Source organism: Camelus ferus, chromosome 3, assembly GCF_009834535.1.
Source record: "Camelus ferus isolate YT-003-E chromosome 3, BCGSAC_Cfer_1.0, whole genome shotgun sequence".
NCBI lineage: Eukaryota > Metazoa > Chordata > Mammalia > Artiodactyla > Camelidae > Camelus > Camelus ferus.
In genome coordinates, this window is record NC_045698.1 from 7,137,983 (window position 1) to 7,155,406 (window position 17,424).

The window sequence follows — 17,424 nt, forward strand, 5'->3', positions numbered from 1 at the left end:
AAGAGAGAGAGAGAACATACTAAGGACACGGTGATGAGTGTCTAAAGAGTTCAAGATGCAGGTTGGAAGATGTGCTAGTCTACCTTTATGCTATAAAATTAGTACATTTAACCTGACCACAAATTATCATTCAAGTGTTACTGCATTCTCTGGGCAAAGGCTGTATTTGTAACCACCACTGACAAAGCACAGTAACCCAACCCCTGAGGTTGTCCCTGGAAGCCAGTGTTCCTGGACAACTTGAGAGATGATGTACTTCATGAGGAATACAGTGTAGCCAGCCCTCAGTAAATGGACCCGGGACTGCAGAGGTAAGATGAGCTGTATTGTTCTGAAACAAATAGGTTCCAAAGAGCCACGTGCTATGAGTGACAACAAGGTGAGGGACATGGAATCATCAAGGAGTGGTGTCTTTGGCAATAAACACAATGAAGAGATGGTTCGTAGACTGGAACAGGAAGAGATGTGCCTGGACAGGAGGAAGCACCTTCATGTGTGCTGATTGGAGGGTCTCTTCTCTACCCACATTCTAAGGCTTTGTTGTAAATCAGTACATCTCAATGGGCCCCTACATTTTTTTGACATTTTCAATCAAATTGTTAATATGGACGGAGGCCCCACAAAAGAATATCTGCCCAGGACCCCACACAACTTAGGGGAGGCCCTGGTAAACACCACAGTAAATACTGCTTGATGGGCCTAAGGAAAAGACATTAATGAGCTCAGAGATGAGAAGTGGGAGAAGCCAAGAGTGTGCATCAGAAAGAAAATAAAGAATGCGATCACAGGGATGAGACTTAAATATAGAAAGAAAGAACTGATGGCACGCTTTGCATTTGAGAATAGTTATATTGTCCCTACGTCTTATATTTTGGACAAAAGAGAAGAAAATCAGCTCTCTATCTTGTCAGAAAATAAATCCATTGAGATTTAGAAAGTATACACATGACTGAGACATTTTCTTCTTCAATCATATACCACAAACCTAGCCAACATAACCAATAGAGACATTAATATAGGCTTAAACAAGTGTATCTCCTAGGCAGATCCTTAAATTCCTTTAATTTTACATTAGGATATAAAATCGCTCATTCTAATCGGTTAGTAAACACGTAGTCCTTCAGAAGCCCCATTGACAAAAATACAACACAGGCAGAGGGAAATATACTGCTGTTTCTGTTCTGGCTGTATTTCCATTTCCTAATAGCAATAATGAACTTGAAGCATTGTATTTGCATACAGATCGGTCTAGATTCCCGTTTAGCTGCGGCTGTACAGTTAAGCATGTCACTGATGTGCACTTCCCAGCCCCAAAACACAATTTAAAGACCACTTTATGGGGAGTCGAATTACAGCAATGTGCTTAAAGCATTAAGGCTGTGGCTTTTCCCAACAGTGTTTGGCAACAGGGCAAGGTTCTACGGCGCATAAAAGTCAATCACAAAGTTCTGAGCTGTTACAGTTCATTGATTGTGGCTGTTCTTTAAGTTTTTTAATAGCTCCCCCAATCCATACTGCCACCCATCCCATTTCCCAAGCCTTGCCACTGCTCCTTCCTTCCGTCCCCCTTCCTTGCTCGGTGATCACCGGGGCCATGTACAGGGCTGGACACCGGCACAAACACAGCCATGCACAGGCCTCCCCTCCAGCAGCTCAGAGACCAGGTAGGCCGACCAACCGGGAGACAAGCAGGTGCAACACAACGTGAACACTGGTGCATCCCAGTTGCTGCGAAAACATGGAAAGGGACGTCTGCCACCGTCCCTTTGAAACAAGCCTCTGTGAACATGAGTACAATAAGCACACAACGGGACGGGGGGTGAGAGTGACACTCCCAGCAGGTGTAGACGCACACCGGTGCACTTAATAGCAAAACAAACTCACAAATGCCCAACTTTCCCTGGAAATAGGGGTGTGGCGGCAGGTGGTGGGGCTGAACTGTAAGACAGGGGAAGGGGACGCAAAGTTAGAGACCAATGATGAACATCCTTCAATATGAATCCAGGAGCTCACCCTGTGGGCAGCCGAGGGCCACGAAAGGGGTTTTATTGGCTTTATTGGTTGGTTATTTGTTGCTGTTGTTGTTTCCTTGTGGGGGAGGAAGAGACGGTAAGAAGTGCATTTTCTAGAGCAACCAGGAGCACGACTGTGACCGGGTGGAAAAGAGACGGACAGCGGCTCTGAGGCCACTTAACGGCCATCACCGCACTGGGCACAAAGCCCAAGCTGTGAGCTGAGGTGATGGCAGGAGGACAGGGATCCGGGGCTGTGAGTGGTACTGAAGAAGATGATTCACCAAAGGCTTGGACAATGGATGTGAGGAAGGAGAAGAGTGAAAAATGGCCACAAGTTTCTACCTTGAGTAAACAGACAGAAGCTAATGTCATTTTTTCAAATTCAGGAATGTCAAAGAAAAAATATTACTTGAGGGAAGTCAGAGTAATTTTGACTTTGGACCTGACTTTTGGACAGTCACGTGAAGGGGTCCAAAGGTCACACGGAGGCAAACTAGGCTGCAAATGTGGGATCTGCATGGGTCCCAGGGGAGGGTGGGGAGGACACAACACTGCGGCGGGGGTCTTACCAGAGGAAGCCGAAGCTGAGACCCACCCCCTAACCCCCACAGCAGGAGATCAGGTTAAAGACCTAAGGGATCACCTGGAGACAAAACCTACGAAAGTCAAGTGCTGCCGGCCAAGGGCTGAACCCAGGAGAAAGCAGCAGGGGCCATGGGCCTTGGCGGAACCGGACTGTCCCTAAAGGGGATAAAAACAAGGTCACAAGTGAAGAGAGGAGGTGCTGGGGCCTGTCACAGTGGGGGTGAAGGCCCTGGGGTTGGGGTGTGGGTGGTATGAGCTCAGCTGAAGATGCGTCAACAAGGCGGACCCCCAAAGGGCAAGTGGACACGCGGGTCTAGAATCCAGGAGAGAAGTCCGAGGAGCAGGGATGACCTCAGCAGGTCATTGAAGTAATTGAAGAAAAGGCACAATGCGCCAGACACAACGCCGTGTCACCAAGGGAAGGCAGCTCGGCCCCAGGAAGGCCTGTGGGTGGCATTTACCTTGATGAATTCTCCACGGTCGTGGGCTGGCCTCTGGCTGGGAGGCCCAGAAGCTTGACCTGTGCAGAGTGTCAGAGGGGCTGGAGCTGGCAGGCTGACTCACGCTAACAAAGCAACGGGGTGAACAACTAGTCCCAGGCTTACCACCCACGAGGAGAAACCCAGCTGTCAAGTGGCCTCAAGCCTCTGTTCCATGTGGCCCTTGCATTCCCGCGCTATGAGCAAACTGGGGAGAAATCCGATGAGTGGTTAGCTGGCGGGCAGGGAGTCAGCCCACGTGAGCTACGTGGCCTCCTGTGCAGCTGGGGCAGGCTGGGGGTCTGGTGTGCCCGCAGCCGCCAGGTCCTCCCACCTGCTCCTGCCTGATGTGGCACCGTGAGCATCTGTCTCACTCTTTGTTCCCCTCCTGACAAGGTCTCTGTTCTCTCTCCACCAAATCATACCCTAAATCCTGCCCTATTACTCACTCCAGCCCCAAGAAGCCCCCGTGCTCCCAAAGACAACAGAATGGAGTCCAAATGCTGCCACGAGGCTGCTGGGATCAGGCCACATCCCGCCTTTCCAGACTCATCTCCTGCGTAATTGCACACCCGATTCACTACAGAAGGTCGTCCTTGCATCCCTGCCGCCCGCTCGCTCCGTGAACCCTGACTTCTCGTTTCCGTGGTGCTAGTGATGACAGCCGAGCCCCTTCTCTGCTCCAGGCACCGCACTAAGGGCTGCTGAATCCCGACTGGTCCATCTAGTCCTCAGCCCTGGGACGGCGTGCAAGCCTTCGAACCCAGCCCTGAGCCTGTGGTCCACACTTTCAAAGATTCCACCACACGTAACTGCCTTCCCAAGGCACTGACACAGTCTGCACCGCACAATGTTTGTTTAATCAAAGTGCAAATAGTTTAGATTTGTACTATGAAAACACATGGATTCGAATCATGACAGCAAGGCCCTTAAAATTAAATGCTTTATTATTTTAAAAACCAAATATTTTCCTTTACAATAAAATGAAATTGTCAAGGCTGCATGCCTAATTTTAAAATCCATACTTAATTTACTCAACACAGATCTCCTTGGAGGTGTAAGATGGCATTTCTTTTCAAACATTCTGTCATTTATACTGCTCCTCCCCCAGATCTTCAAAGCAGGCTGAACTGATGAGGTTTTACTGTGACACGATCTTCAGTTGGCATCATGTAGGAGTTAAGTGTCTTAACTTCAGAGTTTGGTTTCTGCTCCATTAAAACACACACACTCACGTACACACACACACACATACACACAAGAGGTCCTGGGTTCAATCCCCAGTACCTCCATTTAAAAAAAACAAACAAACAAACAGAGTTTGCCTTCTGGAGCGTAAGAGTTACCACTACCACAAAATTTGCTGGGTGATCTTAGGCAAATTAACTAACTTCTCTGACCCACATTTCTGCATCTATCAAATGGGGATGATCATCACGGCCCAACCACCGTTAACTGGTGAGGTACACAGATAACCTGGGTATGGGACGTCACGGAGAAAACACTCAATTAATGCCAGCTATTCCAACTCCACATTTCATCCTAAAGACATTGTTAGAATATTTTATTTGTATTTTAAAATGAGATGTAAAGCTGTCTTTGTTCAATTCTATGCAAGAAACTCTTGGGGAAATTGTAAAAAATAAACAAAATAAATAAAATTAAAATAAAACAAACACACACTTGCTTCAGACAGATGGCCAATCTCTGTTTTCCCCTCCGTGGCTCTCTCTCTAAAAAGAAGGGAGCACGGCACGTCTGTGCCACAGTCAGCGGCGGTGACTCGTTGCTAAAAGAGAGTAAAACTCAGGGCTCTAAATTCTGAATCTTTCAGACAGTCCCTCCATTTTCCAAACATTGCATCAACATCATGAAAAACTTTAAAATCAATAAAAATAGCTTTGGCGGCAGCAGGCGGTTATTCATACGTTATCCGAAAACAATAAGGTAAAATATACTCTCCATTCAACTCTCAGGATTATAGGCGCTACAGGTAAGTATTTATTTTTAGCTAACTTTTCCCCCTCTTTCTCCCTTCTTGCTCCAGTTGTTCGTTTCGGAGGGTCAGAGAGAGTTCAGTTGTGCAGAGAAAGTGCTAAGTGCTGGACGGCCCTGTCAGGCTCCTGTATTTAAGGAGACGGAATTGCGTATTACAAGAAAATGATTGCTCGGCTACCTTTTCATTAACAATTTGTCTAAAGGCAGACAGACTTAACTGCTTCCACTGAAGTTGGGAAGCAACAAATTGAATGTGTTCCATAAGGATTATGTCATACTTCAAACATATGGTGAGTACACACACCAGGACAGCGCATTTGGAAATAGCGGTGGGTTCCCCGTTGCTTGGTGGCTGTTTAATTGAATAGCCATAAATACTACTAAGGAAAAAAAGGGACCTGTCATCATCTGCACCATCTCAAGTGAAATACTGCAATGATTTTCTTTTATATATATTTCTGGTTCCTTACACATCACAGGAAAATCTCTTTGGGGGACCTATGCTGAAGGTTATTAAGGAAACATTCGCTACAAAATGCATCCCAGGTCAGCCTCTTGTAATGGGTTTCCATGTGGGAGCACGGGGAAGACAGCCAAAGGTGAGGTGGAGACAACTTCTGAATGAGCCCAGGGCCAATGCACAAAAGGCTTCACCAGGTGCATCCCAAGGGCAAAGAGTCCAACCAAGTTGCTTCTACATCTGTAAACAGAACAGGAAGTCCAGTCACTCCTCATCCTCACCCCATAATGTTCTACATGAAATCCTCTACCTTTTCAATATGCCAAATAACATTAGCTTGCATTGTCATAACGTATATGGCCAACACGTATACAACAGGTTAAAACCCCAGAACCCCAACTGTGGTTTATTCTGTCATGCCTTTGAGACGTGTGTCCACCAGGAAATCCACTCTTGCTCAGTCATCAAAATGTTACTCATTGATGTTGTATGTAAGTTCAAGTACCCAATGCCGAAAGAGCGATTCTGTTCTCCTGTTTAACAGAAAGAGATCATTAATTACTGCAGAGGGGGAAAAAAAATACTGAAAACTGCCTAATTCTGCACAGAACAAAGGAAAGCCACAGAGGCTGCACTAGACAAAGCTGGCGCCAAGGGTCAGCAATGGGAGCAGCAGAGTGTTGCTAGAGAGGAGGAAGGGAGGTGGGGTCTAGCTCAGTGGTAGAGCGCATGCTCAGCAAGCACAAGGTCCTGGGTGCAATCTCCAGCACCTCCATCAAGAAAGAAAAAATAGAGAAGACAAAGGGCAAGGTGTTTTCTAACAATGTCTGAAGAGAGTAAGTTAATAAGACTGTTGTCATAGCACGGAGATAACTAGAGCAGTTGGCCTCCCACCCTTCTGATAACAAATATTTTTATCTACCCCTTTACTACCTTGAAATAGAATCCTTATAAAATATATAATAGTACTCATTAAGGTGGCTACTATCAAGACAAAACAGAAAATAATGAGTGTTGGAGAGGATGTGGAGAAACTGGAACCCTTGTGAACTGTTGGTTGTAATGGTAAATGGTGCAGCCACTATGGAAAACTAGTATGGAGTTTCCTCAAAAAATTAGAGTAGAATTACCATATGATCCCGCAGCCCCACTCTGGGTACACATCGAAAGGAAATGGAAGCAGGCTCTCGTGTCCAGAGCAGTATTATTCACAACCGCCAAGAGGTGGAAACAACTCAAGTGTCCACTGACGATACATGGAAAGACAAAATGTGGTCTGAACATGCAATGGAGTATTATTCTGCCTTAAAAAGACAGATATTACATGTTACAACATGGATGACCCTTGAGAACACTGAGTGAAATAAGTCAGTTACAAAAAGACAAATTCTGTATGATCCCACTTATATGAGGTACATAAAGTAGTCAAATCCATAGAAACAGAAAGTAGAATGGTAGTTAACTGGGGCTGGGGAGAGAGGGTTGTTGTTTGGGTACAGAGCTTCAGTTTTGCAAGATAAAAAAATTCTGAACTGTACACTTTTAAAGTGGTTAAGATGATTTAAAAATACACATATAATAAATACATAACTTCTAACACAAACATAAAAAAAAATCAACATAATGCCCTAACCGTAATAAAAAGGGGAAAATAAATTTGCAATAAAATGAACACATATTTCAACACAGAAATGCTCAGAGAACGCAACACTGGAGGATGTGGCACAGTAGCCAGATGCTCGCTGCTGACCTTAGAAACTTCACAAACACGAAAGCCACAGAAACAAGTGCACAGAGATGGACTACACTGGTAAGTCAACCATCACAAGTGACTTTCCAGCTCCAACTTAGTCAAGTTCAAAGCAAAATTATTTACAGGGTGGCTGCCTTCCGAAAGCTTAGGGTACCTCACACCCCTGCATGTGGAAAACAGAAGGTATTTTCACCCATAAGAAAGTCCCATGGGACATCTGAGAGTCTGGCAGGACTCAGGGCAATCCTGCAGAGGGCAGTACTGCCCCACGCACCGCAGGACGCACAGTGTTCCCAGGCCACGCTCACTAAATGCTAGCAGAGCACCCCCACCACTGTCACAACCAAAAATGCCCCCCACCCCGATTCTTATGTAGCACCCCCAGGGAAAACCACCCCTACAGGAAGCAGTGAGATTTGCCTATCTAAACCCTGAGACCCAGACGGAAAAATCAAAGGGTGGGGCCTCTAATCTGGGATTCTTTCCCCTGCCAATGGATCAGCTCAGGCCCCACCCCCAGGCCCTTGCCCAGGGGAGCGTCTCACAAGTCTCAGAACGAGAGCAAAGTTTCCCCTTGGCAAAGTCATCTCAGGACAACATTCAGATCTTGTTTTTTAATTTCTTTGACACTCAATTTATGCCCTCCCCGACACAAGTCCCTGTCATGAAGCTTTATTTTGCTTAGGATGCTTGAAAATAAAAGATTTCAACCTCAAAGGAGCAGAGCACTAATGGTAAAAACTGTTGTGCTGTTGGACGAGTGAGGAAACCGTCTTTGGTCTTTCTGATGATCCCCAAATAATCCTTTGCCTGGAGCAACCCATTCTGCCAACAACTGGCACGAATCCTACATAGAACCCTCAAGTCTATGCATTTTCACTTTGTGATTGGCATCCCCCTTCCTGCTCTGCTAAATTGTGCAGCTGCCTGGGGGCTGAACAGAACTGCCACAGCTGCAATGGCACAACCAGCCTCTGCGGGTTCCTCAAGCCCACAGCATCCACCAGTCTCTAGAGAAGCAGAGACAGGGGGCCTAATGAGAAGTTATGTCAACGAGAAAATTATGCTCAGACACCAATCAGACACTAGTTACCATCTCCCCCAAGTGCCCTACACATAGGAGAGGGGCAACGTACTCCCTTCCAGGGCTCAGTCCACACAAGAAGGACCTTTAGAGGCTCTAATGCCAGCCAGTTCTCCCTGCACTCATGCATTGAATATACATCTATTATGCAACGATGTGTGTTGCTTCTGATACTAAACGCTTATTACAAAATGAGACCCGGATCCAATTCGGGGTGCCAATGCTGTCACAGAGGTAAACACAGCATCTTTGAGAACACTGTAGGGAGGACGGGCATAGGAGTTGTCAGCAGGCAGTAAAAACTCCCTCCAAAACAAAATGCCTGCGATCCTGAAATGATTAGGGCAAACGGGTTTCACATGCCTGAATGCCCAAGAACTTTAAAAACTGGAAGCAAGTTTTATGTCTAGACGGAGCAAAGTCTAGGAACCTATTTGATATGCAATTTTCTACTTAGCAGAGCAGGTACACAGAATTCAATTTGGGGATGATCTGTATTCTATTCCATTTCCATGATAGCATTCAAATGTAGGCAGGGACAGGGGAATTTATCTTCCTGCAAATTCACTCCCTAGGGGTCCACTGGCTCACTGCAGGGTTTCAGTGCTAGCTAGGTGGGCGGTGGAACAGACAACAGCAAGAAATTACAACCACAAATCGCCCTGCAGGAGTCATGGTGCTAAAGCCCCTGGCTTCTGCCTATTCCTGTAATTGCAAACCCAAAACCACTGCTAGAAAAGGGATAGCTAATCTGGAAGAAAAGAAAAAGCCTCTCCAGCTATCCAAGGAGCTGGTCTTGCTCTAGTCTAAAGCAGGAAATCTTTTCTAATATATTTCCTTGAGCTAAAACATTTTACCATTCCATCACATTTTATCATTTCTAAAATTTGGAATGTGTTTTGCAGTCAAATTGCACATTTTAAACAGCTGTATTTTCTTCTCCTCCTCAACACACCAAATATACTGTTGTTAAATTGATAATGTGTTTTACAATCAGTGATATCCTGGAATCTAGGAAATTCAGTAATTACCATGATTTAAGAGGTATCTTAAAGAGCAACTGGAAACGTAATACTGAGGTGAGAGGCTAAGCGTTGCTTCCCGCACACACATCCATGTCACCACAGCCCTTTTGTTTGCATCCCAGAGACCCAGAGGTTCAACTTTTGGAATCTCCAGGGAGATAGTAGACCTACTTTACACCTAAGCCCCTGCGAGGTAGACCTCCCGGCCAAGCTCACGTGGGCAGGAACAGCCTGCTCTCATCACTTTCAGGGTACACTCAGAGACCTAGCGAGACAGAGGGGCAGAGTGAAACCTCTGAGCTTAGCCCATGTGGAATCCTCGGTTTTAAGAATGGAGTGCTCCTGGCCACCCCTGACTTCTGCTTCTGGTGGGGCCGGTGAGGGTAGTGAGTCAGATTTGCACACGCCCGGGTTTGTCACAGCATCTGTCCAGTGCTGCAGAAAACTCAGCCACCTCCCTGTTCGGCAACCAAGTTTCATGAATGACCAGGCAAAAATGGTATGTTTCTTGGAAGCAAGTGATTGACAGTGATGGTCTCGGAAAGAAGGTATCCAGAGAATAAGTACGCTGATGACCTGGTCCTGGGATACAGCTAATAAATAGGCGGGTACCTTTAACCTTTCATCCTCCTGTTCATCCATCCTCCACGGCTATGAGATCTCAGGCCCCTCATGTCAGGCCCCAGAGTGGCTCACTGAGAAAGAATTCGTAACAATATGCTATAGACATTTCTTCTCAAAGTCTTGACCCCACAACCAGGGAGAATTTTTTTTCCCTAACAAATCTAGGATTTTCATGAGAAGTAGCCAAATGTGGAACAAGGTTCAGGGAGCTCTAGGAAGTGCTGGAAACATCCCCACCTGTGGCCGACAAGCTTGGAAAGGCCAGTGGTGACTTGTGGTGAATCCATTTAAGGAGCCGTTAGTAGCCTGAGCGGTAACACAGAACCAAGGCACATCCATTCTCCACGGGAGCCTGTTTGAGCCAGGCATCTGTCAAAACACCGACAGAAGCAACCCCTAAGGTGGGATATGTGAAGGGGAGAAATGCAAAAACAAACAAACAAACAAACAAAAAAAAACAGACACTGTCAAGAAATACAGTTTTACTGACAAAAAGCTAAAGGAAAGTATAAGGCTGATATTTGAGAGTCTGAAAAATATATTGCTTCCCTGCTATTTTTTGGAAATAGAAAATTAGGAGACAAAAAAAAACACCTTACATTAAGTTTTACACACTTTGTTTTGAAAATGCTGGTAATGGCACCATTTACCAGGACAAGATGAAAATATAAAAATCACCACATGCGAGCAAAACCATGACACAGTATACTCATGGGGAAAGATGGGATTCCAGAATAATGAAAAGGCATGCGTTTTGGTGGAAGCCAGCTGGATGCTGAGCACTCCGAGGTCCTACTAGAGAAACAGCAGAACCACAGGAAAGAAGGAGCCAGGGGACAAAAGCCACTCATCACCTGGGAAGCCCCAGCTGGACTGTCCCATGAGTGAGAAATAAATGTGTACACGTTACGTCCTGAAATGCAGAGGTGTGCTTATTCAGCAACTAGTGTGGCCCTAACGAACACACAGCTTTATCCCTACTGATGCATGATCTTGACATTTCCTAAGTTCTCTGAGCCTCAGTGTTCGCATCTGTAAAACGGAAATATTAATACCCCTTTACAGGTTTGTTGTGGTCATTAGGTTGGGGAAGGAACAGGAATATGAACCTGGAACATTATAAATCTTCAATAAACGCTTGGATTTATTTGATTTTTTTCCAAGAATGGAGACTAAGAATGACCAGGAGCTACAATAAGATAAATAAAACTTAACAGCATCACTAATAATAAGACATAGCTTATTAGAAACAGATATAAGGGGGAAATAAAAATTTTTAATATGGCCTTGTTCTATGTAACAGGAGGCATTGTGTTTCCATCTTCTGAAAAGAAAAAAGTTCTTTTCTTTTGAGTAGTTCATAGGGTTGGGACAATCTGGAACTGTAAAGTGTAGGATGTGAGGTAGAAAAACGACTGCTGAAGACCTATACTTCCTCTGCCTCTGACTCACATGCTGATCTTCCCCATTAAACTGAGCACGTCCTGGTAGAGCTCAGTGGTAGAGTGCGTGCTTAGCATGCACGAGGTCATGGGTTCAATCCCCAGTACCTCCATTAAAATAAATAAATAAGTAAAAATCTAATTATCTACCCCCCAAAAAAAATAAAGTAAAAAAAAAAAAAAAGAAGAATACAGTAAGCTAGAAAGAGGGAAAAAATTATCCATAAACTGAGCATGTCCTAAGAGAGTAGACAGGAACTTTCTGGAAGAAAGGAACTTGATTGAGCAGGAGTGATAGGTGCTATTTCCAAACCTGGTTCCTGAAATCTTGTGTGCTCCCCCTGCCACATTCCTTACCCCCTTCCTAGTGGCTGGAGTGCCAAGGATGAGGGTGACCTTGAAAGCCACGTGTTGAAAACTGCAGAGCCCACAGTCAGTCCCAGTCCCTGAGTGACCTCATGGAGCAGAGGCACCTGCCAAGCTGAAAGGTGCCCCTCAGAACACCTTTCAAATGGCTGACACATTAAGCTTCTCTGGTTTGAGGTCTTTTTGTTACAGCAGCTTGTGTTACCCCAATTAATAGACTTTCCCATCTTTGTGTCTCCAGTGCAGAGACTGGCTCTGTTACTAACCGAATAACTCAAATGCAACACCTATACTTGTGAAGGAGAGCTATCCAGCATTGCTCCTACTTCTTGGAAAAACAAAATAAAACTTAGACTTCCCATTATGAAGAAAAAAGTTCATAAAGAAATAAAAACACTGAAGTCTGCAAGTATCTGGCCCAGCCACCTGACCAGTACATACATGTAGAAAATGCTCACAAACGAAGCAGACATCCGCTCTTTCCTCCCCCAGCATTATTTCCCTTTATTTAAGGCACAGAACTCCAGAAGTCTTTACAAACCTCCCCCACCACTTAGCTCTGTGATTGAAAAAAACTGACTCCACCCTCCCAACCCCACCCCATTTAAGGCTTGTGCCCGACTGGCTAAAATCAAATAGATTATTCCACCCCCTCAGCCATGGAGATTGATTTGGGCACGGTTTTGGGAGCTGGGCCAGACCACAGAGTCTAGCCAGGGTATTAATATTGACTGGAACTGAAAGCATGAATTCAGTCCATGTCAGTATACAACTGAGACAGCAAACAGTGTGAAAGATATTCCTGCGGTAAGGTCACATGTACGAGAACAAAACACTCCATGGCTTTCCTAGATGCTCAAAGGGGCAGGTCCAAAATTTAACAGTCAGTGCAGCCTTCGTGGAGGAGCAATCCACCAGGACAGAGACGCTCGGAGCCCGGAATTCATCATTCTGTATTCTGAGGTTGGGGTTGGGGGTCTAGGCAGTGCTACATACGGAACCACAACTACAGTTCCATGGTCCACGTCCCACGTCCTGGGCTCACTGAGCCTGCAGCAGTCCTGACCGTGACCCACACCATCCATCCTCCGTGGGGACCTCCCACCATACATAACAAAAGCAACAGCTAACATTTATCAAAGGCTAGCTGCACACCTCTATTCATGCATTTAACCCTCACAACAATCGTTATTTCCCACTTTTCCACATGAGGAAACTGAGGCCCAGACTGGTTAAGTAACTGGCCTGTTCCAGCTCTGGAGGCCTGGAGAATGGGGACAGTGAGGCCCCCAGCTTCTTGCCTGTGGGTCTGAGGCATGAGGCAAGTGTCCTACCTTCAGAAATGACCTGAAACGAAGACAATGTTCCTTCCTATTTTTCAGAAGTGTCCCTCAACTTCATGAAGTTACATCCACCCTCTCTCCCTCCCGGGAGTACAAACAGAGCTGTTTGGTTCTATGAACTGCGCTCTTCCCAAAAGGAAGACAAATTTTGCTCCTCCCCAGATCGCTCTGGTGTCCCTTCCCAGAGGGATGTCAGAAAGGAGGACAATGTGGTCCTTCTGGCATCCTCCACCACAGCCATCTTCCCTGATGAAGTCCACCCATCAGAGATGGGCAGGGGGTGGCTGCAAGCTGCAAGCTGCAAGCTGTCTAAATTCTCAAATGATTGCACAAGTAAGCTGACACACCAGGGTCCAGAGCGGGTGAAGCCTTCTCCACCGCACCTCTTACAGAGTGCTGTCAGGACAAGGGGTAACTCTGGGTGTGCCCTGAGTTACTCGGGCAATGAAACAGTGCCCACAGTGATGGGGAGAGGGAGCAGGGAGACAGGAATGCATGGGTTTTTTGACAGCATCCCACCTCTGGGTGGACTCCAGGGATTAACCTCTCTAGTCTATCCTTTCTATTTTGGGTTTTTTTTTTTCCAATGATAGAAAATAATTCATGCTTATTATGAATTTTAAAAATTAAATAAAAAGTGAGTGAAGTAGAATGTGGAAAGCTGCCAAAGTCTGCCCCTTCCCTCACCAAAAAAGCCTTAACAGGTGGATGTACTTCCCGTAGTGCTTTCTATACATATATAAATATGTACGACTTTTCTAATCAACTGTATAGTCAAACCATCATTGTGTCTTAACATTCTAGCAGTAACATGGGCTCATAATACATGGAAAATGCAAATTAATTATTACCATACATAGAAGGGAGGGTCAAATTTTATAATAACATTCTGGCTCCTGGTATTTTCTCTATAGCTTTTGCTTTCCCACCTACGTCCATGCGGAGCAAAATCCTCCTTGTTCCCTCATCGCTGTGGGTAGAGGTAACGTGTTGGGACGAGGTGCTTGGATGACACAGATGAAGCTGGGCCAGTCGCCGTGTGAAGAATGGGAGCGTCTTCTGAATGCTGGAATCCCACTCGCCCGGGTGCTTGTCTTAGCAAGATGACAGCCGTGGTACCTTCCAGCGGACGACAGCTGATGGTACATCTGGTTCCAGAGAACAGATCTCACTGTCTAGGGGTGAGGGAAGGCCCTAATATCCGCCAGTTCGAGGAAGACTCTTGTTCCCCTATTAAAAGAGTGCACAACACCGGGGAGCATGCACTGCGACGCCCAAGGGCCCGGCGTGGCACTGGGAGTCAAGAGCCGGCCCTGGACATTGAGAATCTGGCCGGGCGGCTCAGGGAGCCTCCCCAGTGCCCCGTGGGCAGGAGGTGTCACTCAGTCGGCCCCACACCCTCCCCTCTGCTGAAATGGCTGCAGTTTCTGGTTGGGTGGCCAATTCTAGTCCCCGTTAGTTGATCACATGAACATGAACTCGCTTCTAGAAAACATGCTCTGCACATGTTTTTCTTTTAAAATTTCATGCCGCATTTAACTGAGCCTGGAGCCCAGTGTGTGCTGGAGAGGTGAGACGACGGGAAGTCTGCATTCCAGCACCAACTCCAACACTCATTAGGTGTAACTTTGGTCAAGTCACCTAACTTCTGTTCTGACGTTTCCTCGCCTGTAAAGTGGGAATAAAATACTTCTCTCCGAGAGTCTTTATTAAAATAAAAGCAGGAAGAATACATTAAAAAAAAAAACAGGCAGAAAAAATCAAATAAAGCCATGTGTAAAGCTAAGGAGATGCTCAGTAAATGGCAGCTGCTTCCCAGATGGAAGTATTTCTAGGGAATCCAGGCACAGGACCCAGGAGTGAGTAGGAACTTAGAGTGATGGGCCACAGATCCGCCACAAGAGGCAGCTCCTGGAGAGGGGAGACGCCTAGTGGCCTGAGCTGAGGGTGGGCGAGCTGGCCGGCCCCTGGTTCAAGTCCCAGTCCTGACACCCACCCACTCACTAGCTGTGCCACCGCCAGCCAGCGGCTGAGCCTTTCCAGGCCTGAGGGTCCCCACCTGTAGAAGGGCTATCAAGGGTGCCCGCCTTTCAGGTCGTTATGGCAGTTGTATCAGGCCCGACATTTCAGTGGCTAAGAACAACCAGCAAAATGCTGATGAAGACTGAAGCTGGGTGACGAGCACGTGGAGAATCATTTTACTGCTTCCCCTACTTGGTGTCCATTTGAGATTATCCGTAAAAATTTTTTAGCAAGTGCTTAGAACAGTCCTTGCACATAATCATACACATTTATTATTAATAATGTGCTTAATACCCATTAGCCCTTTTGTATAATAGTCAAAATAATTCCTAAAATAGTCCTTCGTAAAACGGAGAAGTTGTTACATGCCGTTCTTGGCATTTGGAAGATCACGGACCCTTCGAAGAATGTGATGAAAGATACAGACCCACTTTCCACAAATACACACATAACCCACATCCTGCCCCCTTGTACACAAAGCCAGCCCGGGGACCCGGGGACTCGGGGACTCCAGGGATCCTAGGTTAACAGCCACCGCCCTTCACTGATGGGGAGAGAGCAGAATGGCAGTGGTGCGCTGCCGTCCTCCACACGGCTTCCTAACTCCCCTCGGGTTAAGTGTGCTGCGGGAAACCACTCACACAAGAGGGACTAAAATGATGTAGCAGCTCTCAGCAGGAGCACACCCCATCTAACACATACAACAAGCAAGACGTGTTTCCTCTGTGTGGTTGGTTTTGCTTTTTCTACCCCAGGACATTTATCTGAACATATTTTCCTTTTCATTTCCAGTCAGCATACGAAAGAAGTTTTAGCTTCATAATTTTAGCTGTTTGGAAATTTGGTATAACTGTATTAGCCATCATATTCTTAGGTTGAATCTTCTCCATAGCAATAAATCTCAGAAAAAAATAAAAGTAAGATGATGCAGTATATCATTCCTGATTCCAATACTATTCCTGGTTTAACATATGGCTTTTATGTCCTTGTTAATGTTTTTATCTAGCTTTGTGCAAATAGATGGAAAAATATTTAACATGGTACAAAATATAACTGTGAAATAAAAGCTCTAGGTAAAGCTATAAGCAAGAATAATCAGCTACAAAAATACCCCTCAAGTTGAATAAAATTGTTAAAGTTTTGGCTGAACTACCAATTTTGAATAATTTTGAATACAATTACAGCCCAGTAGTTAGCAGATCATTCAGAAACAGAGATTTTAGTGTTCTACTTTTCAAATTACAATGTGGAACTTCAAGCCATAAAGGGCAGTTTGAAGAAGTGAGAAGTCATAAAATGGGAAATGGAACATACCTAGCAAGAGCAAAGGGAAAAGGGAAGTGTGCGGAGCATTCAGTGGGACTGGTTATCCCTGTAAAATGTTAGAAATAGCAATACCACTGATCTGAAAGTCCCAAGAGGGCATATAACAGGGAAGGCCAGATGAGTTGAGTTTAAAAAAAAAATGAAGTACTCTGGAAAAAAATGCTGAGGAAAAAACATAGGCAATGTCTGCTAAAATTAAAACCAGTGTTGTTAAGTGGAATGATGGACAGCAAAGCTTGTGCTTCTATCGCTGCTTGCTGAACACAGCTTCTGACCCCTCCAGGTCAAGCAGGAGAGGCAAGGAGATCAGGGAAGCACCTGCTGACTTGTATGGGAGGTAAGCCGGCATCAGGGCCCTTGGAGTTCAGCAGTAGCCACTTCAGACTCTTCATCTCATGATGTATTATGGACTTAATGTTTGTGTCCTCCCCAAGATTCATATGTTGAAATCTTAACCCCAAATATGATGGAATTAGGAAGTGAGACCTTTAGGAGATGATCTGGTCTTGAGGGTGGAGCCTCCATGAATGGGATTAGTGCCCTCATGAGTAGAGACCCAAGAGCTTTCTCCCTCTTTCTCCCTCTCACTCTCTGCTATACGAGGATATAATAGATATCCACCAGGTTGTGGACGTAAATTCCAGTAAAGGGACAAGGACATCCAGGAAAAGCGGTGGCACAATAGCAAGATCTGCAGACACTGACATTTGAAGGCTCCCCACCAAATGGCTATATCCCTGCACAGTCACGATACAGCCAAAAAGCCCCGTCTATGCACCCAGTCTCGAGCACCTTTTCAGTGCTCCATTCCCCAAAGTGAACCACCAGCCAAGGATATCTAGACATATAAAGGAAGCCTCTTTATTACTCAGCTACTGCTACAATAATCCTACATGACAAAT

At 45.6% G+C, this 17,424-nt stretch overlaps 1 long non-coding RNA gene across 1 annotated transcript in view; it reads right to left on the reverse strand.

Moving 5' to 3' along the window:
• Positions 1–3,928: 3,928 nt before the first annotated feature.
• Positions 3,929–17,424, reverse strand: part of LOC116660442 — a 46,248-nt gene continuing 32,752 nt past the window's right edge. Inside the window, exon 3 of the long non-coding RNA XR_004315967.1 lies at positions 3,929–6,070. This is a non-coding gene — a long non-coding RNA (uncharacterized LOC116660442). The remainder of the gene's footprint in view (positions 6,071–17,424) is intronic.